The following is a 22,530-nucleotide window of genomic DNA, read 5'->3' on the forward strand; positions in this document are numbered from 1 at the left end:
GAGCAGCTTTCTCCCTCTGGGAGCTCCCAGTGCATGGAGCTGGGCTGAGCTGAGTCAAGGCCATCAGTGCTCACCAAGGCCACCAAGACTGAGCTAGCAGAACCAAGGCCAAGCTGGACAGGGCTAGCCAGGCACCTGAACTAGGAGCTCCCTTTCTCTTAAAGGGCTGCAGACAATAGTGGCTCATGGCCAAAATCAAACTGTTACACACACTCAAGCACATTACATTTGATGGCATAAAACATCAAAGTCATAATTACATAATAAGCACACAAGTGCAGTACAACTAATAACATAAGTAGTTTACCCTGGGGCTTTTAAACATGGTAAGATACAAAGTAAGGGAGTCAAACTAGACCGTCCAGACTCCGTTTGCAATACAACCAGTTTCAATGTTGTAGGTGAAGTTAAAAACAAAGATAATCTTCACAATTTTCAGCATATATTTTGCCAAGGGTTTTACTGATTGCACAACATTATATTTGTCTCAATATTGTTGGCTTCAGGAAAACATCTGTGGTTTCTGAGTTATCAGCAACTTAAGGTAAACATCTAACATGCTATGAGAAACAGCTGACAAAAAGTAATCTTAAAATAAGACATTCTGGGACCAGCAGTTGGCATAATGGCTATGTCACTGGACTCCCATGTAGTTGACCGCGGTTCAAGTTCTGGACCCAGCAGCTTAAACTCACGCCGGGTGCATGTGCATGCATGCCCAAGATCCCAAGAGGAGAATGTAGGAGAAGTGATTGCAGCATGGCCATTCCCCCGGGGGGTGATTTCTCACTTTCTATCTCTCTGTCCCTCTCTGTCTTTCTGGCGAGTGCACGTGCCCTATAGTGAAAACCTCTCCAAAAAAAAAAAAAAAAAAAGACATTCTGACATTTCTGTTTTCACAGGTAACCAAGACAGATGGTCTTAAAAACAAAATAGGCAATTATAAATTGGATGTCTACAAAAAAACTTTTTGGTAACTTGGTATCTTCATTAATTCTGTTAAAGTAAGAAGTATATATAAAATGTCTGATTCAACTCTAATTTAAAATGCTTTGGTTAACCTAAAGATTAAATTTTTCTTCTCTTGGCTTTTTGATTTTACAGGATAAGCTGTATTGGGTCTATTAGTAATATTGTTCTGTGCTACACTGAAAATTTTGTTAAGAAAGCACGTTTTGTATAATTTATGAGATATGTATTTACAAGCTATTGGTATAAAACAATTAAAAACTGCTTACTTCTGAGAATAAAGATTATTAAAAGCTAAAAATTCTAGTTAGTTTGTGAAATTCCATACACAAAATTTCAAGAAAGTTAGTTTTTGTTGATGTGAGCATTCTAAAGACTATGTAAAATTTATAATGTTCTGGGGCCGGCAGGTGGCATGGTGGTTAAGGGCACTAGACTCTCCCACGTGGCTGACCACGGTTCAAGTTCCAAACCTGGCGGCTTGCTTTCTCGCTTTCTCTCTCTCTCTCTCTCTCTCTCTCTCTCTCTCTCTCTCTTCCTCTCTGGTCAAATTAAAAATAAATAAATACAGTTAAATAAAAGACTTCTTTAAAAAAACAAAATGCTTAAAAAAATGTATAAAGTTCTGCTAGTACTGATGAGATGCCATCAGTCATAAATTCTGGTTGTTAACTTTAAGTGTTATGTGGAACAGAAATAGCTAAATTTCTTTGTCATGTACATCATTATTGTGCTAAACTGATATCAGTTATCAATTATGACTATTTTAAGTTTTTTTCATCCACAGTTCCAAAATTGCTTCCCATGAAAAAGGCTCTAACAAGTACTCTTTTCTCTTTTTTTTGAGAGGTTTTTGCTATAGGGCACGTGTGCTCGCCAGACAGACAGAGACAGAGAGACAGAAAGCGAGAAATCACCCTCCAGGAGGGATGGCCACGCCGCAATCCCTTCTCCTCCATTCTCCTCTCGAGATCTTGGGCACACACACACACACACATGCCCGGCATGAGTTTTAAGCCACCGGATCTGGGATGTGAACCACGGTTGAGTACATGGGATTCCAGCGACACAGCCATTACGCTAACTGCTGGTCACCCTAACAAGTACTCTTAAATACAGGTTCCTGACGTTAAGATCAATAGATTTGAGATAAACTTAGCCCAAGATCCACTCCCTTCAAGCTTTCCTTATTGCTCAAAAAGAGTTTTGGGGGCACCAGTAGGTGGTGTGGTGGTTAAGAGTGCTGGACTCCCACATAGCTGACTATGATTCAAGACCCGAACCTGGAGGCTTACTTTCTCACTTTCCCTCTCTTTCTTTCTCACTCTGTCCCTCTCTGGTCAAATGAAACTAGGCGAATAAATAAATTAAGTTTAATAAAATAATTTTTAAAAACAAAGTGTGTGTGTGTCGGGGGGGGGGGGGGGGGGTAGCCAAAATGGAGGCGCGGGGGGAGGTGGGGGTTTGTTGACACTGACTCTCCAGAATGGGATGATCAGGCTAACAGCCAGGAAAGGATTATCCACACCAGCACTGAGGGACAACTGAGACATGACCAAAATATAGTCAATGATGCTTACAAAGAACGATCTTGAGCAAGAGGAGGGAATATGAAAGTTTTTCAGAATCAAAATGGAATCCTTGGTGTGAACCCTGACTAAATTGAAATAGGAAGGCTATGGAGGAGGTGTTTTTCTCCTGCTAGCATGCTGATAACAAGAACTGCTGTGGATAAACAGCCAGAACCACATACACTTTCCCAGAACAATTGCTGTAATCCTCTCCTTCTCCCTCCTCTCTCGGTTTGTGGCTTTTCCTTTTCTTTTCTTTTCTTTCTTTAAAATCCACCAGAGACTTGAAAAACTTTGGTAAGTTTGTTTGCAAATTATGTTCATCTGATATCCTGCTATATAGATGCCTTATCTCAAGACCCCTTCAGTAAATTGTTAAATTCTTCTCTCTCCGACTAGAGATGCACCTTTCTTCAATATATGCGGGGCCCTGTGCTTATTCTACTAGTTGTGGCTGCCTTTATTCTTACTGTGGACTTTGTCAAGAAAAATGCCACAGGTTTGTGCCCCCCTTGAAAAAAAAAAAAGCCAATGACAATATCCCTCACCATGACAGGGCCCTTCATCCCAAATGCCACGGCATCCATCTTCAGAAGGAAGTAGTAACAGAAGAAAGAATATTGCTTCCTTCCATAGAAATGGAATGCAAGTATTGACAGCAAGGAAATTGTAGTAGGAACCTGCTTTAGCCAGACTGGCTCCATATTTTTTTGTTTGTTTGTTTTCCTCTTAGTCTGATACTCTTCAAAATACTGTTCAAAATCTCTCTTAGGAGATCCAAGAAGACAAATGATCAACCTGAAGCTTGAAACAACGGACATCCCTCCCCAGGGAACTGAAACTCCTCTCTTACAAATTACTTGACTATAATCCCAGCTAAAAATTAACTTCATCTATGCTTTTCTATGCATAACCATTAGCCCTATAGCATCTCCCTTCCTCTCTAAAAGCATCTGTAAGTTGTTTGATCAGTTGAAGACATGTTTACATGTCATCCTGGTTTGGCCACACTACAATAAATTCCACTTTTATCTCTCACCAACAACTTTGCTTCTCTGTGTTTCCTTGAGCAGCAAAAGTAGGACCTGCTTTGAATCCCTGGACCAGGTTATAGGGCCCCCTCACCAGCAACACTTGTACTCAAATTAGAAATTCATTCATTTGCAAAACATAAAATGATGTACTGGGCTCCTGTTGTAAGCTGTACACTTTACAAGATGATGACTACATGAATATTACTATGAGAAATTACACATGCGAATATTGCCAATGCTGCTGACTAAAGTAAAAATTGTCTCATAACTCAATAATAAACTGACTGGGAATAATTTAAAGCAGCTTTTGGATCAGTGTCTTGATCCATATTGCTGTAGTGCAAATCCTGACTCTTTCTCGTGCTCCTGCCTATGATTTACAGAATTCTTAGAACTTCTCTGTGCCCCAGTTTTCTTGTCTGTAACAGAGGACTGCTAATAATCTACCAGGCAGGATTGTTGTGAGGAGTAAACTTATCAATTCATATAATTAGTTAAATAGAGCCTGGTACAGAGTAAGCCTCAATAAATGTGACAGGATTATACCATTATTAATATTAATATGGCTTGCAAATGCTCAAGATCTTATCTTGGATGAGAACAAAAGAGAATTAGAAAATAATGATTAGAAAGATGAATATAATATCATCACAGCAAATAACAGAAAACCTTATATGTGGAAGAACTTCTATGTTGGAAAAATGCCACAAAATATTTTAAATAATAAAGTAGAAAAACTATAGGAATTTTTTTCTCCATATTTTAAAGATTTTCACCCATAAATATGCATCACTTGCATAATGTTTAAAATGCTTAAAGAAACTATATCACACAATTTCTTAAATAATCTAACTACTTTCAATAGCAAGTTCTGCTGATAATTTCAAGAAAAGCAGTTTTGAATTGGTAAGGAAATTTGCTTAAAACTTAAAGCCTGAAACAGGTTAAGGGCAGAGGGTCAGACATAAGGGTAAACATATATAAATAAATGTGTAGATATATATAGATAAATAGATATATAGATATATGTATATATATATATATATATACATATATATGTGAAACTAGAAATGGAAAGTTATTGATGATAACATACATGATTAAGCCACTATGCAGTATATTCTGGATGGAAAACCACATCTTATATGCTGCGACAATGATTAGGGGATGAATTTAAATTAATTAATTTAAAAAAAAAGTTTCAGGAGAAAAAAATGCACTTTTTAATTTAAAAAATAAAGAAAAAATAAAGAAACCATATCTGCTGACTTATACCTATATTAATAAAGCTATTTCCCATTAAAAGAAAAATCAAAATTTTAAAGGTATACATTCTCTGTACTCCCAGTTCCCTTTAAAGCTGATCATATTGATCTGCATTATACTTTACTCTCATCGATACAACATACCCAGTATTACAGCATATACAGAAAGGAAAGGAAAATGGCTTGACGCTTAATGACATGTAACAGCCTGAATTACTAATGCATACTTGGTCAATTGCTGATGCCCCAAAGACCATCTGTCTCCCTTTAATGTCTCAGATAACCATCTATATGTTTCAGATTTATCACTCTGGCCCTAATGCATTTGCCAACTGCATGAATATTTTAAAAACTAAAACTATCACATCAACAGAAAATGTGACAGATTTACAATTGGGGTTTTTTCCTTCAGTCACCATTGTTGCACACCTGTGCTGGGGACTGTAAGGAACTGCAATTTCACCTGGTGGGATGGAAGAACCTGGGTGAAAGGACTTTAGTCATCATTCCAGACATTACAATAGCTAACACTCAGGAATGATTACTGTGCCCCAAGCTACATGTTTGACATGTGAGGGGACTTCAGAAAGTTTGTAGAAAAATGGAATTAAAGTATGCATTCACTTTGGTACCAAAAAAAAAAATTGAAATCCTTGCATAGTTTCATAATATAATCTATGAGCTTTTTGAAGACCCTCATGTTTCATTCCATCTTAATGGTTTTATGAGGTGTGAAATATTATTAACCCCATACTTCAGGGGAGGAAACTCAGGCTCACAAAAATTGAATGACTTGGAGAGATTCTGCAGCCAGGGTTGTGGCAGAGTCAAGACTCAAATGCCTTTCTTCCCAGAGCCAAGTATGTGTGGTGACCACCAGACTCCTGCAAGGGGCAGCCAGACAGAGGGGGCTCCACCAGCACAGGACAGTACTGCTGCTAGAGGCACCCAGCACTCAGTTCCACTGGGGTAACAGGCAGTGTTCCATTCCAAGTGTTTCCCTGTAGCGAAGTGTTGGTCAAGTTTTATACTAGGCCTTCCTCTTAGAGAACTGTCCACTTTCTTGGGACTTACAAAATTACCCCTGTCCTTTTCATCTTTTCCCTCATGATAGGATACTGATATCATCCTTAAATGAGGTTGAGGGTTAGGGCATGTAACCAAAGAGAAAATGATTCCTGAAGTCGTAAACTGACTCAATAGCTATTAAGTTCAGGGGCAAAGAGTAACAGCATAAGAAATATCTAGACTAATATGAGTCAAATTGGTTAGCCAAAGAAATCAAATCTGGGAGTCGAATTGCAGGTTCTAAGATAGTAAAAGAAGAGCCCATAAAAAATGAAAGGAAACAAATATGTAGCATTCAGAATGAGAAGGAGTACATGACTGAATACACATATACATAGGGACTTCAAAAAGTTTGTGAGCTGGGCATGATGGTGTCCACTTGTATCCCAGCTACTCAGGAGGCTGAAGCACAGTGATTACAAGTTCCTGGCCAGACTGGGAAACCTAGTAAGACACAGTCTCTTAAAATTCATGGAAGGAGACTAGCAGATGGAGTAATGGTATGTCTCTGGACTCCCATGTAGTCAACTGAGGTTCGAGTCCTGGACATGGCACATTGAAATACATGCTGGGTGCATGTGTGTGTGCATGCCCAAAATCCTGAGAGGAGAATGGAGGAGAAGGGATCGTGGCATAGCTGTTCCTTGTGGGGGGGGGATGATTTTTCACTTTCTGTATCTCTGGCAACCACACAGGCCCTATAGCAAAAAATTCATGAAGGGCTGGCTCCATGGAACAAAGAGGATGCGTTGTTCAAGAGAAGCCAGATCCCACTAAGATTTGGATCCCCAAACTGGTCAGCTGGAAACACACCAGGCACATGTGCTAGTGCCCAGGACCCACAGAACTGGGGGACTAGAGGAAGGTTATCTTGGCATGATCAGACCCAGTGGAGGATGCTCATCTCTCTCCCCTTCTCTGTCATGTGCCCATGTGCTCCATCATGAATGAAGACTAAAAAATTTAAAACATTTTAAATTAATGGAAAATGAAATTAAAGTACAAGTTTACTTTAACATAAAAACTTTTAAAATCCAGCATTTTTTAATAATATTCATTTTCCATGAACTTTTGAAGACCCATAGTATTAAGATTTTTCTAGTCTGAGTTTAACAAACACTACTTTAGCTAAAATATTAACATGCTCTGAAAGATATAGTTTGACTTTTATTTGGTTTCATTTCTTTTTTTAAGGATGAAAGAATTGGTTGTTCAAGAGCCAAAGCTAAAAGAAAAAGAAAAAGAAAAAAAAAGATCCACTTGATTTTCTTTTCAGGAACTGCTAGGGCTGAGGGCAGCATTTCTCATGAAACCACCATGATCTCTTCGAACAACATAATGTTAGAGCCAAAAGTTACCTTAGCTGGTACCTCTGCCAAAAGCCTTATTTTCCAGATGAGGAAAACTGGATGCACTTTTCTAAATTCACTTAGCTAATTAGTGAAGAGCCTCTCAGACAGAATAAATTCAATGTGTTGGCAAATATGCCTTTCTCACAAGGGCTTTCCTAAGAACTTCTACTACACTGAAACCATTGTTCCTTAAATAAGTTGTTAATATGATTGCTGTTGAGGGAAGACATTCATCCACGAGAGAACTGCTGATTAGCCCCCTTGAGGTCAGCCCAATACAGCAGAGACACTCAAACATCCTGAGTCAGTGAACCCATCTCATCACAACTTGGAACCTGATGCAAACATCTCAACCGTCCACATCACATCTGTGGCAGGCTTCAGTATTATCACTGTCAGTGTCCATTGAAATTATATGCACAGTATAGAAAGCTTGGTTTTCCAATATGTTGAGGGAATCAGAAGGCCAGTTAAGTAATCCATCCCTGTAATTAACAATTTCTCGTGTACATTGCTCCCATAATACATACATTCACACCTAAGAATCGCAGACTCACAAGAGTCTTCATGGTGGGCCAGCCTATGGCCTGATGGTTGGAGCAGCTGAATCCCACATGGCTGACTACATGGTTTAAGTCCTCAACCAGAGGCTCGAAAAGTATGCTGGGCATGTGTTTTGTGTGTGTTGTGTGTGTGCTCGTGCACGCTCAAAATCCCTAGGGAAGAGAGAGATAGAGGAGAAGGGACTGTGGCATGACCATGCCTCATGGTGGTTGCTTTCTCACTTTCCCCCTCTTGTCTCTCTCCAACTAGCACACAGGCATTCTGCCACACACACTAAAAAGTGTATGGAAAATGCATATGATGAAAAAACTATATATAGATTTCTAAAATTTTTGTACCATAATTAACTCACATTAAAATTCTATTTTTCCATAAACACTTTTTTTAAGTTTGTTTATTCTATGAGAGAGAGAAACAGAGAAACAAGGATACAGAATCCCAAACAGGGTTCCAAGGTCATGATCCATCAGCCAGCCTAGATCCTGGGCACAAGCATGTCTGGCTTACATAAGGGAAGGTTGCCAGTTCGCATCTGGAAACTTTCCTGAGTAAGCCAGACATGTTGTGTCCAGGATCCAAGCTAACTGAAAAGTTCTACAGTCATAAATAAGATCACAGGACTTCCCTCAAAACCCACATGCATATGGTTTCTGAAAGAAGAGAAATTTAAATAACTAAGTTGAATGGCTTTCTTTTTTTCTGGTAGCTACTAAACGGTCAATGCTATCAACAAATGTGTTTAAGCCACTAGCACAGAAAAGACTGTGCTAACTGGATACTGAATTAAAGATTGGAAAACAGCCATAACACCAATTTCTTGATGTTCAGAAAGGTTGGTAAAAGACCAAATAACGTATCTTTTGTTATAAATACATCATCACATAATAATTATTTGAGTGTATAATACATATCTTTTCCCTATATGTTTCATACTTCATATAGACTTAAAGTAAACACTTACAACAATATGAAGAAAATGTATCATTAAATACATACCCATAATGGAGTAAAATATTACAAACCATACCAACAGGTACAGCAAACTTAAAAAGAACAAAGTAAGAAATATGGAAGAAATAGTTTTCATGATACTTAATGATTATATTTATAATTATATAGCAATTATGAAAGTAATACTAGTTTAAAAAACTTAAAGAAGAGTTTCATTTTACTGAAAGTGAATTAGCGTTTTCTTATCAGTAAGATAGACTTTGTTTTCCATTCTAAATTACAAATTGCATAATTTTTCAATTTATTATTTTTTTCTAGGTAACTTAAAATATAGTATTTTTTTCTCATTCTGTATTAATAGCCATCTCTGAGCAAGTGACTTGGTTTTAATAGCCTTTAGGTCAACATAAGACAGCACTGTGCCCATGGCCATACCTAGGAACTATGGAATGACTTGCAAAGTACCCAATAACTCCCCACAACTGTAATAAATCCTGTATTAAAAAAAGAATACCTGTATTATATATGTGCCACACTTTTTCAGTCCAGGAATCAAGGGGAAAAAGAAAGAAGAAAAACATATAAGAGACACAAAAATGGAAAATTATCTGTTGATGATAATATGTATGGTAATACCTAGGATTGAGCCAATATATAATGCATTCAGGATGGGAAGATTCATTTGGTATGCTATCATGATACACTGTGATTGAATGTAAAAAATAAATAACACCTGGGGAGAAGTGATGGTGCAGCTGCACTACCGCTGTACCCACATGGAAACGGTCCTAGGTTTGCACCCCAGCACTTCCCTGAGCACACCAGGCACACACATACCAATGATCTGGGCTGGCTGAGACTGGGAGTGGGTCACAGCATGAAGATCTTATTGGGGTGCTTCCCTTTCTCTCAACCTCTCTCTCTCTTACTCTGTCATGAAAGAAAAAAATAAAACCTGATCTGAATAAAACCACCCAGGGAAATTTCATCCAGAGTTTGAATCTCCTGGGTTTCTGAAAGCCACATTATCAGAGCTTCCTGAGATATTTCACTGAAACTCATTAAATATCACACAGCAGAACCAGCCTCTCTTTCCAAGAGCTACAATACTTACTCTCCATGTGAGGCAAACCCCCATCCTAGGTATTAGTGGGTTATCTGAGGATTTCTTACAATCTACATGTGAAGTTCTATAAGGATTTCTATTTCAAGGATTTACAGTTTCTAAAACTTTAGATTTCACTTGAGCAGATCCTTCTGCTTGCTTCAGTTAAACTTTACCAGACACTCAGTGTTGATTTTCATAATGGCTCCCAAAAGATATCCATACCCTCTTCCCCAGACTCTTTGAATGTTGCCTTACCTGGCAAAAAAGGACTTTGACATGTGATTAAAGATCTCGAGTGGCATGAAGTTTAAGGCACTGGATCCCACATGGCCCACTGTGTGATTCCAGTCCCGGACCTGGTGGCATGAAAATCACACTGGGTGCATGTGCCTGCGTCCCCAAAATTCCAGGAGGAGAATGGAGGAGAAAGGATTGTGATGTGGCCATCCTTGTGGGGAGTGTTTTCTCACTTTTCCTTTCTCTGGCAAGTGCACATACCCTATAGCAAAAACAGACAAACAAAATGATTTTGAGTTGGCAAGATTATTCTGGATTAGCTGGGTGGGCTCTAAAGACAACCACAAGTCTCCTTCCAATAGAGAGGCAAAGGGAGATTTGAAACAGGCGTAAGAGGAAAAAGCCATGGAAGATGGACATGGGGATTGGAGAAATGTTGTCCAAACCAAGGAATGATGGTAGTCACCAGAAGCCAAAAGAGGCAAGGAAAGTATTCTTTCTTAGAGCCTCTAGAGGAAGGAAGCATAGCTCCACTGGTACCTTGATTTCAGCCCAGTGATATACTGACTTTGGACTTCTGGTCTCCAAAAACAGTGGAAGCCACCAAGTGTATAGTTGTTTCTTAAAGCAGCTGCAGGAAATTAACACAATTGTCTCCTGGACTTTTTCACTGATAATGACCTCAGAAACAAACTGTTATGGTATTGAGTATTTTAAAAGACCATAGCTATACTTATGGCTTAAACACCTCTATAACTTCTACAAACAATTCATCTACTTATAGGAAGAAATGCCCATAAGAAATCCTGTGCGGATATTGGGCCAAGAACTCTTCCCAGAATAAGTTTTCTTGGGAGAAACATTCATTTCTACTGGTGTAAACAAGTGACTCAGCTTTTAAACATGGAAAAATGCATAGACTCAGATCTTAGCAATTAGTGTTGCTTTATATGCAAACACAGTTAGCATTCTCACACTAGCTAGCTAACTAATGAATAAATTAAATTCTGTTATAATTTTACTATTTATTATTTTTTCAGTTAAGACCAAATACCAATTACAATCACGGGTCTTGGAGGAGACTTTTCAGATAAACAAATTATCTTTATATGTATATATATATATATATATATACACACACATATATATATTCAGTTATTTAGGTTCTCGTCAAAAAATTTAGAACACCAATTTATGAGGACCAATTTATGAGAATAAACTCTATTCGTGAGGGTGAACATGGACTGCAGATATCCCTGGAGCTGAGGAAAAGCTTTGATTTTTGGTAAAATTTGTGAGTCCACAGTTTTCTTTGCACTGCTCTGTAATCTCACATTTCTCCTTCTCTGTGTCAAAGATCTCACGTTCCTGGTGTCTGGGCTTCCACAGTTTCTTTTTCTTGAACTAAACATTGGTAAGGTGTTTTAGGATTTTCATTTTGATAATGTCCATTTTTGTGGAGGTGGCGATGACAAATTTCTGGTGTGTTCCATGCAGTAGAACGCGATTGAGGACCAGAGGTCCAGTCACAAGTAGCAAGCCACTGCGCAGCTGCTTTAGGAAGCCCACTCTCTTGCCTCTGTGGCATTCATTGGGTACGGTCAGAATGGTCCCGGGAGTGATGCTATAAGCTCGCAGCTTTCTCACAGGCTGACAGAAGGGTTTTATGCTATGGCTCAATATCTTCAGTAGGATAATACCTAGGCATTTTGCTAAGTTTAACCACCTGGGTACCTCCATTCTTGTTCCCACCAACTGGTTTTGTTTTTTGTTGTTGTTGTTTTCTTTTTTTGGAGAGGTTTTTGCTATAGGGCATGTGCGCTCACCAGACAGAGAGAGACAGAGAGACAGAAAGCAAGAAATCACCCACCATGGGGGATGGCCATGCCTCAATCCCTTCTCCTCCATTCTCCTCTCGGGATCTTGGGCACGCACGCACACTTGCCCAATGTCAGTTTAAGCCACCGGATCTGGGACTTGAACCACAGTTGACTACGTGGGAGTCTAGCAACATAGCCATTACACTAACTGCTGGTCCCCCACCAACTGGTTTTGTGAGAGCAGCAAGAAACTTCTCCTTTTTCTTTTCAGTCCTGAATTTAGTGGCCAAGTATTTCCTCTTGTACATGGCCTTTCTGGAATACAGGGCAGATCGGGCATTATCTGCCCATGCCCTAGACTAGGACTAGGTTTTGGCTGCCATGGGGCTTCCCATTCTTGGACATTTTTAGCCTTGGGGTCACCCTTTTTAACCTTGCCAGTGGTGTCAGCCTTCTTGGCTTCAGATTTCTTCTCCTTAGTATCCTGTTTCCCAGTTTTTTCACCTGCCGTCTTGTATAGTGGGAAAGAGCAAACACATTGTCTATAATAAAATGAGATGGGTTTCAGAGGATTTACTAAAAATGAAATGACTTTCTGGAAGTGGCTCTTTTCCCTATTAATGGGAATTGAATCTATGCAGACTTTAAGATATAAGTAATTTCTAACATATGTGGTATTAAATAAACACTTCTATACAGATTATAATATTTGCCAATGTGTTAAATTGGGACAGCTGTATAATTTGTTTCATTTACATAAAATTCTCATTTTAAAGTTACCTCTGACCATTGCTGTTGCCTCATAGTTATAGTCAAGTGTCTGTCACCCTAGAGGTGCCAAGGAGCCCCATCATCACCCTAATCTCTAATCTCACAGTGAAGCCATCCAGGACTGCCATGTGACAGACCGTGTCCCATCTGAAAGGCCTCTTACCTAGACATGGAGCTGATGAAAACCCAGTGTACAACTTATAAATGTCAACATTTATAGAAAACTAACATTTTACATGGTTGGAATCAGCAAACTCTAAAAAAACAAATCTCTGTTATTTCACAATAACACAGCATTCTTCCTCTGCATTGACAAATGTAATAAGAATGAGGGCATTTTGTTTATGAAGTGTGAGTAAAGAATATCTTCTGGGTTGGGTTAAGTCCCTCCGGGATGAATGAGATCATCTGGATGGGTCCTGAGTTCACATGTGGCATTAAATAAGCAAGAGATGCTTTCTTTGACAGACTCAGCTTCACCAGCTCCATCCCCACACTCCCCGCCTATGACTAGTCCCCACCTATGAATAAATAATCCCTGTCTATGACTATATGTGTGTGATGGGGTTTGGGGTGGTCAGCTCTGAGAGCAAGAAAACCCTGGACTAACGCTTATTCAGCACATCCAGGGAGAAAAGATTCAGATTTGAGGTCAAGGTTAATGTGAGCTATAGCAGGATGATCATCCAAGTTCAGAAATGTGGGTCTAGTGTCAGAGACTTCTGTAGTCTCAGAAGAATTCTACTTTAAAATGTAAATATTGGCTAAATCGTGGATAGTCTACATGTAGCTGATGTAGAACACAGATTTACACAAACTGTATAAGAAGCTTGCAATAGAAACAAAATTTTCTGAAGCATCATCCAGAGACAGAGTTAGTGCAGTTGCTAAAGCATTGCATATTGAACATCATGAATGGATAAAATAGCAATAAGCATAAGCACATTGAAGATTTTGAGAAGTCTTGGAGGCGGACATCACTGTTTGCCTACCCACACCCATTCTCACCTTCTTCTGTATCAGTAAGGGCAGAATATTTGGAGGGAATGCTATTTGGTAAGCTAAGATTGCCGGCCTCCTTTGCAGTTAGGCATGGGAATTTGACATAACTCTAGCCAAGATGATGTAAAGGGATATCACTTACTGGACTGACTCAGCATCTTCAACAGCATTCTCCTTCCTCGTTAGAATGGAAATGTGATGGCTGGTGCTTCAGTGGTCATCATAAGAACATGAGGAGAAATGTCACCCTAAGAGAAAGCTATAAAGAATTTGAATCCATGATGATATTCTGAAGCTTCCATATCAGCATAGATTGGGCACTTCCAGGTTGGTATTAATAAGAAAAATAAATAAATTCTTAATTTGGTTTAAGCCTCCATAATCTTGGGTGTTTGTTACCAGCAGCCAATTGTAACTTCTGACTGACTCGTCCTTTTGAGGTTAGCACTCACACACTTTTGGAATGTGCCATGGGAAATGCTTCATGTACACTTCCATTGATCTTTAAACATCTTTTTTTTTTTAAGAGAGAGACTTTTGTTATAGGACACATGTGCTTGCTAGAGAGACAGAGAGAGGATAAAAAAGTGAGAAATCACTTCCACCAAACGAGATGGCCATGCCACAATCCCTTCCCTTCCATTCTCCTCTCGGGATTTGGGACACACATGCACATGTTCCCAGTTTGAGTTTTAAGCCACCCAGTCTGAGACTTGAATTTCAGTTGACTACATGGGAGTCCAGCAACATAACCATTATGCCATCTGCTGGTCTTGATCCTCAAACATCTTCACGGGCTCTTCTTTACCCAGAGGAATGCACTTTGATACTACTATAGATGATCATCTCTAATCCAAAAATTTGAAACCCTAACTGCTCCAAATCTGAAATCTTTTGAGCAATGACATGTCACCACAGAAAAATGCCACATTTGACCTCATGCCATCAGTGTAGACAAAATGTTACAATAAGGAAATATTGTAGGGCCAGTCAATGGTGTGATGATTAAGGCAACTGGATCCCTCATGTCCAGCTGTGTGATTGAAGTTTCAGACATATGTGCATGCATGCCCAAAATCCTAAAAGGAGAATGAAGGAGAAATGATTGCAATGTGACCATTCCCCCTAGGGGTGTTCACTTTCTTCCTCCACTTCATGCGTCTCTCTCTGGCAAGCACACGTGCCCTTTAGTAAATTTAAAAATACAAATAATAATCAATATTGCATAAAATTATCTCTAGTCTATGTATATAAGGTGTATCATAGAACATAAATTTTGTGTTTAGAATTGCTTCTCATCTCTAATATATCTCATTATGTTTGCGTGATTATTCCAAAATTAAAAAAAGAAAAAAAAAACTCTGATGTACTTCTGGTCTTGAGCATTTCAGATAAGAGGTAATTAACCAGTATTTTAAAAATCAATCCATCTCCATAACTATGAGGTGTTAAAAGAGAACAGGAGCCCAACAGTAGTCACAGCATGCATGTTCCCTTCTGTAATACCACCAATATCTAGTTTCTCTCTCTGGCAAGCTTGTATGCCCTCTGGCAACTAAAAAAAAATGTTTTGTAAAAGAAAATACCAACAATGAAAACACTGCCTATAGTAACCCAATCTGTAGGCCAAAGCTAACACCATTCAATAAGGAAAAGTTCATATGACTAGTATTTAAGAAAACTAAATGAACTAAACAATTGAATGTCATTTAGAAGTTGACAAAGAAACACTAGAAAAATAGTGATGAAAGCAATAAACATTGGAACAAATGTCTCAAATCTCTGAAAACTTAGAATGCTTTGCACCAAAATTTAATTATAAGGTGGATATTTTTCTTCACTTACTTTTAAATAATGCATGTAAAAATACAGAATTGCAAATGGGAAAGGAGTAAAACAGCCCAAAGGCATCGAGGGAAATCACACTTCAGTGCCTGCTTTTCCAAGCTCAATGAAAGGTTGGAAAAGACAGCAACTAGTGGAGTCCTGCCTGGACCTATGATGACCCTCGTCTCTGCAACATACACCTCCCAGCCAGGCCTTCTGCCTAATCTACCTGGGAGTGGAATACAGAAACCAACCATCTGGGCCAGCATCTTACTCTGTCTTCAGCTATCATCTGCAGTCTTGGCCACCCCCAGCTGAGTGGCTACCTCTAACTGGCCCCTCCAGTGCCAGTCTTCCCACAGGCACAGGTGAAGCTCTAGTAAAGCCCTAGAGATTGAGTGTAATTGTAACCAAGCTCACTACAAGCATGGCCCTGTCCTTTCCTAATTCTTTCCTCCACCTTGCTTCCCTGGTCTGTCCTTATAGCAATCTCTTTAAAATGTGTGGCCCCATGGGGACCAGCAGTTAGCGTAATGGCTATGTCGCTGGACTCCCACGTAGTCGACCGTGGTTCGCGTCCCGGACCCTGTGGCTTAAAACTCACGCCAGGCGCATGTGCATGCGTGCCCAGGATCCCAAGAGGAGAATGGAGGAGAAGAAATTGCGGTGTGGCCATCCCCCCTGGGGGGGGGAATTTCTTGCTTTCTGTCTCTATGTCTGTCTGGCGAGCGCATGCGCCCTATAGCAAAAACCTACCCCCATAACAAAAAAACCCACAAAAAAAAAAAAAAAAAAAAAAAAAAAAAAGTGTGGCCCCACTCCCAACAAGAGCAAAGCCTTTCACTGTTTGCAGACTGCACCAAGATCGTGACGAACCCAAGCAGGAGACTGAGGTCCCATTCCTGGGATGTCTGGGACCAACACTTCCTGAAATCAACTTTCCCATAGTTCTCTGCATTTTAATAGCCCGATAAACTACCAAGGAAAAGAGACAAGATTTGCACTTCTTTCAACACATTTCTAAGAAGACAACTCAAACAATAGATTAAAATGCCCTTAAAAAGGCAAAATATACAGAAAACAAGAAATGGAAAATTATGTGTTGACAATAACACATATGTTGATGTGCTTGATTGAGCCAATATACAGTGTACTGTGAATGGAAGAATCTCATTTTGTATGCTATAATGATGTACAGTGAATGAATGTAAATAAATAAATAAAAATAAATTTTAAAAAAAGATCATACTGGTAAAGTCACCTCCTGTTACAGTTCTTCAAAGAAATGCTTCAGGATCTTGACCACACTGGTTTAAAATTTCAACTATTGTATATTATTGTATTCAACTATTGTATATTATTACAGCTTACAAAATCATTTTTTCCAGAATGAATGCACTGTATATCCAATTAAAGATATTATCATGTACGTTATCATCAACAAAAAAAAGAAAAAATGCCCTTATATGTACATTAAATGTTAAGCCAATTACCCTGCAATACCTACATAACTCTGTCATTGCAGAATTAAACTATATTTGTTTTTGTATTTAGAAAATGTAGAGAATAAAATAATTCTCAACAAATAATTTAAAGGTGCTTAAGTTGTTTATCCTTCTATGTTAGTAGAAGGACACAAAACCTACCCAAAAAGCTAATAAACTAATGCTACAGGGATAAGGCATTCTTGGGTTTAAGGCATTATGAGAAGGCTGGCAAAGCATTGACTAAAACAATATATCCTTTTCTTAGCCAACAGTGCCCTCTTATGTTATAAGAAAGATATAATCGTTTCCTTATTAAAATAGTGTATTTGGAAAGGACACAGAAGTTGTAAAGTACAAGAGACTCCCTGAGAGGAAAGGGTTGGACAGTGCTACAGTAGTAAAACCCTATGCTCTGTGAGGTTTGCCCACATGGGTCTGTATTCATATCTATGGACTCTCAAAATACACTGGGCACACAGATGCCTATGATTCAGGGCTGGCTAAAGCTAGGGGTGGATGACAGTGTCCACTCTTTTGGGGGATGCTATCTCTCTTTATCTCTCCCTCTCTCTCCCTCACTCTGTGTGTGTGTGTGTGTGTGTGTGTGTGTGTGTGTGTGCCACTCATTGAATAAATAAATATATATATAGAGAGAGGCCCCCTGAGAAGAGTCCTGATGAGAATACATAGAGGATGTAGACATTCACAGGTGACATTGGAAGTCTTAAGATGAGACGGAGCTTCTCAAAACCTAGGCAGATTCGCAGAAAATAGGAGATCACTGATTCCTTTTGAGGAGGAAAATGTCCTAAGGAAAAGATGTTTAGTAAGATGTCTCAAATTAGTTATTTTATAGCTTTCTGTCCCATGAAGAAGACTAACTGAGATGTGTCCACAGATCTAAGAATTCTGGAGGCATCTTGCAGATTTCAAATTCTGCCTGATCCATGTACTGGCTTCAGGAACTCAGAAAATTTACCTTCTCCCCACTTTAGTTTCTACATTTATAAAATTCACAAAAAAAAGCACTTCATCCTCCATGGGATTCCATGGATAATCCATGTTGTTTCTGGTCGGTTCTGAGAAGTAGCAGTGGGTAGACTGGCGAGTACTCTGGGAACCACATCTGGGGCAGGGTAGGGAAGCAGTCTAGGGGCAGGAAAGTCTGTCCAAGGCACTCGGGGCTCATTGCTTTTTCTCTTTATCATTTCCTCCCCACCTGACCCTCAACCCTGGCAAGTACATGCATCTTATAAAAAAATTTTAAAAATGTTTAAAAAGTGAAGAATGGCTTAACAAATGAAACCATGTCAGAGCTGCAAACGTCCTTCCCTGGCAGCACCTGCTTGTGTCCACCATCAGGTTGGATCATCGCTACCCTAGATAAGCCACCCTAGGCTCCACTGGCAGTAAGGGATGCTCTTGCCAAGGTCTTGCACTTGAGCTCTTCCTACATCCTCATGAATTCCATTGTTAACAAGTCTTTCTCTCTCTCCCAGTAGATCTGAGCTCTCCAGTGCAACAGACACTCACCACCAGTAGCTCTTGAGCATTTGCAATTGAGACATACGTACCCTAAAGTTGAACACTGGATTTCGAATACAGCAACTCAAAAAATGTAAAATAGGCCCAGGCACAGTAGCACAGCAACAGCACAAAATTCTGCAATGCTAGGGGCCACATCAAAGATGGATTCAATTCAGGGTGGACCTGTGCACCCTGGTCAAGAAATCCTGGTTTTCTGGGAAGGCTAGGGGAAGGATCACAGCTTAAGACTCCATTGAGAGTGCTCGCACTCTCTCTCTCTCTCTCTCTCTCTCTCTCTCATAAAACATACATACTTAGAGAAAAAAATTAAAAATAGCTCATTAATAATTTTGTTGATTATTCATTTAAACAGCAATTAAAATTTCTTAGGTAAACATACCATATTATTCAAATAAATGTCCCCCATTTCTTTTGATTTTTTTTTTAATGTGGCTACTAGAAAGGTCATATATGAGGCTCACATTATACCTCTGTTGGAGAGCTCTGTTCTGGTCTTTGCTTATGCTAAGGGCAGAGATCATCCTCTTCTAGATCCCCTAGAGTTTGTGCCCTTAACACTAAGTTTTGTTGTTCTGGTCTGCTTTTCATTCCACTGATCCATGAGTAACGGACGTGAGCAATTTCCCCCCACATTTCTCGTGGCTAATGCTTTGTCTCTACTGAATTCAGGGCTTGCTGCTAAAGAACCTGAGAAACACAGAATCACAGGGAGTATAAATTTAATATTTTCCCCTCCAATATCATATTCTCTTCATACTTCTTGCTTTACAAATGGGATTGCAAATGTTTCCATCTCTCAATAGTTTCTCAGTTCTGAAACTGGTCAATAATTTAACACAATTATAAAACAAGAATATATGCCAACAACAGTCTCCTAGATTTGATACTGACAGCCCAATTACCATTAAGAGTGGGTGGTTGGGGCCAGAAGGTGGTGTAGTGGTTAAAGGCACTGGATTTCCACATGGCCAATTGTGGTTTAAGTCCTAGACCTGGTGGCTTGCTTTTTCACCTTCCCTTTCTCTGTCTCTCTCTGGTCAAATTAAAAAATAATAATAGCTAATGAAATTAACTAAATAAATAATTATTTTTTTTAAAAATGAGTGGATGAGTCATTTCTTAGTCTCTAGCATCTGTGTTTGGTTACTCTGAAAAATCATGCAAGGGTCAGATTAATGGTAATGTCTCCAGATGATGGTTATTTGGACTAAAAATTAAAGACAGAGTAAAATTCCTGGAAGCCCAAGTTTTGATCACAGAACAGAAGCACCATGATTCTTCCTATAAATATCCTTTATTTTCTTTCTTTCTTCTCTCCTTCCTCTCATTCTCTCTCTTCTTTTCCCTTTCTTTCCTTTTCTCTACTGGGATCACAAAGGTTAGCTGCTAAATATCATTTTATCAATAATAAATATTGTCTGATTTGTTTTTAGAATTATTTAATTTTGTTTTATTCATCATTATTATTTTTTAAATTTGACCAGAGTGAGAAAGGGAAAGTGAGAAAGCAAGCCTCCAGGCCCAGGACCCAAACCATAGTTGGTCATGTGGGAGTCCAGTAGCCCAATCACCATTCTACCCTCTAGTCCCCCCATTGTCTGATTTTTAAAAGCACATACAAGTTGGGACCAGCAGATGGTGAAATGGTTACATCACTGGGTGCAGTACATGTGTGCCTGAAAATTCTGAGAGGAGAATGGAAGAGAAGGGACTCTGTGTGGCCATCCCACCTGGGGTATGATTTCTCACTTTCTGTCTGTCTCTCCAGCAAGCACACATACCCTATAGCAAAAATCTATCTTAAAAAAACACATGCACATCTTTCTAACATTTATTGCAAAATACTAGCTCTCTAGCACCCCACATAAAACAGAATTTCAAACTACCTCTTATCTAACTTCTATCAAAAGTCTAAAGAAGACATATTTATAGAGGATTATGTGAAGGATATATACTTTCCACTTCTCTAAGAATTCCAAACATACGTGTTTGAATCAAGTCAGAGCCTTAGAAGCCTAAATACATACATGATCATTTTAACTTGGGTTCCCAGAGCAATGCATTGTTTTTATTATGTGCCTGGCATTGACAATAGATCATCTCAAGGGAGAAAAATAATACACAAGATGTATTGCTGAATTGCTATTAAAATGTTGAGGTTATGACTTGCTAGCTATATGTTCTCAGTATCTCTGATAAATCCCAAGTAAAGAAATTTTTTTTCATTTCAGCTTGAATAAAATTTAATAATAGTCTTCATTTTCCCTTCAAATAAGAACTGCTACATAGTTACATTTCAGTATTAATCAGATAAAAGTCTATCCACAAATCAAACTCTGGGTTCAAAAAAGAGATCTACTTGTAAACTTAGTATCTGAATAAAATCTTTCAGATAACAGAAAAAGAGGAAAGATTCTCTAATTCGCTGCTGAAACTAAAATTAAATAATGCCAGAAAGGGACAGAACAAGGAAAAAAAAACATACAAATAGAACAATTCACTCTTTAACATACGAAGGTACTTCAAAAGTTCATGTAAAAATGGAATTAAAGTATAAATTTATTCTGGTGCAAAAAAAAAAAAAAAGAAAAGTCAAAATCCATGCATAGTCTTTTCTCTAGGAAGTTTTTGAAGGCCCCTTTATAGATGTGAAAATCCCAAACAAAATATTAGCAAAATGAATTCATTCCTGAATAAAAGGATTCATATGCGGAGTTCAAGCTGTTTCAACACTAGGATATTCATGAAGGTAACTCACTCAATTTATGATTTGTTAAAACAGAAAATTATCTGATTATCTCAGTAGACATGAGAAAAACCCTTAATAAAACTCAAAAACATTTTTTTTTTCACATAAGCTCTTAAGAACGTAAAAGTAGAGCAAGATTTACCTGGTTACTCTCACAGAAAGAGGATACCAAAAATCATCAAAACAACAAAAGGACACATTTTAGAATCTGGAATAAGACAAGGACACCTGCTTTCTTTGCTCCTATTCAACATTTTCCTGGTGGCCCCAGCCTAGTACATAAAATAAGGGGAAAAAAAAAGAAAAAGAAGTATAAAATGAAAAATGTATTGTTAAGAACATACATATGGGTGGGGCCCAGCAGATGACGTGGAGATTAAAGTCACTGGATCCCACATAGCTGACCACATGGTTCAAGTTCTGGACAAGGCAGCTTTAAAAAAGCATGCAGGATGCTAGTACACGCATGCCCAAAAATTCCTGAGAGGAAAATGAAGAAGAGAGAGTAGCATCTCCACCCCTCTCCCCCATCTCCAGGAGGGGAGGGTGCTCTCTCGTATTCCCTTTCTCTCTGTCTTTGTCTGTCTCCAGTGAGCACATGTCCTAGAGTGAAAAATAAATTAATTAAAACAGACATATATATATGTATGTGTATATATATATATATAGGAAATGGTGGCATATAAAACACACCAGACACTTGTACATGCATGCCCAAAATCCTAAATGGAGAAGTGGAAAAGGGATTGTGACGTGGCTGTCCCCTATAAGGGGGTTGGGGAGAGGTCTCACTTTCCCTCTCTTTCTCTCTTTCTGCCTCTCTCCAGCAAGTACGCATGCCCTCTAACAAATTGCAAAGTAATAATAGTAACAACATATATGTGTCCACATAGAAAATTCACGATAATCAACTGAAGAACTAGTATTTTAATCATTACTAGAAACAAGACAAATATGTAAAAGGTGACAGCTTTTCTATACACCAATAAGAATTAAGGATTATAAATGATTAAAAGATCTATTTTCAACAGCATCAATAAAAAACACTTAAGAATAAATAAAAATGGTCACAAACTGCATGAAAGAAATAAGGGCTCTCTTAAAAGATTTCTTTTAACAGCCTGAATAAATGGAGGAATGTGCCATGTTCTTAGGAGAAAAAGGGTGTAATATTGTAAAAAGTGCCCTCTATCAAACGGAGAGTAAG

Source organism: Tupaia chinensis, unplaced genomic scaffold (assembly GCF_000334495.1).
Source record: "Tupaia chinensis unplaced genomic scaffold, TupChi_1.0 Scaffold143584_1, whole genome shotgun sequence".
Classification (NCBI taxonomy): Eukaryota; Metazoa; Chordata; class Mammalia; order Scandentia; family Tupaiidae; genus Tupaia; species Tupaia belangeri.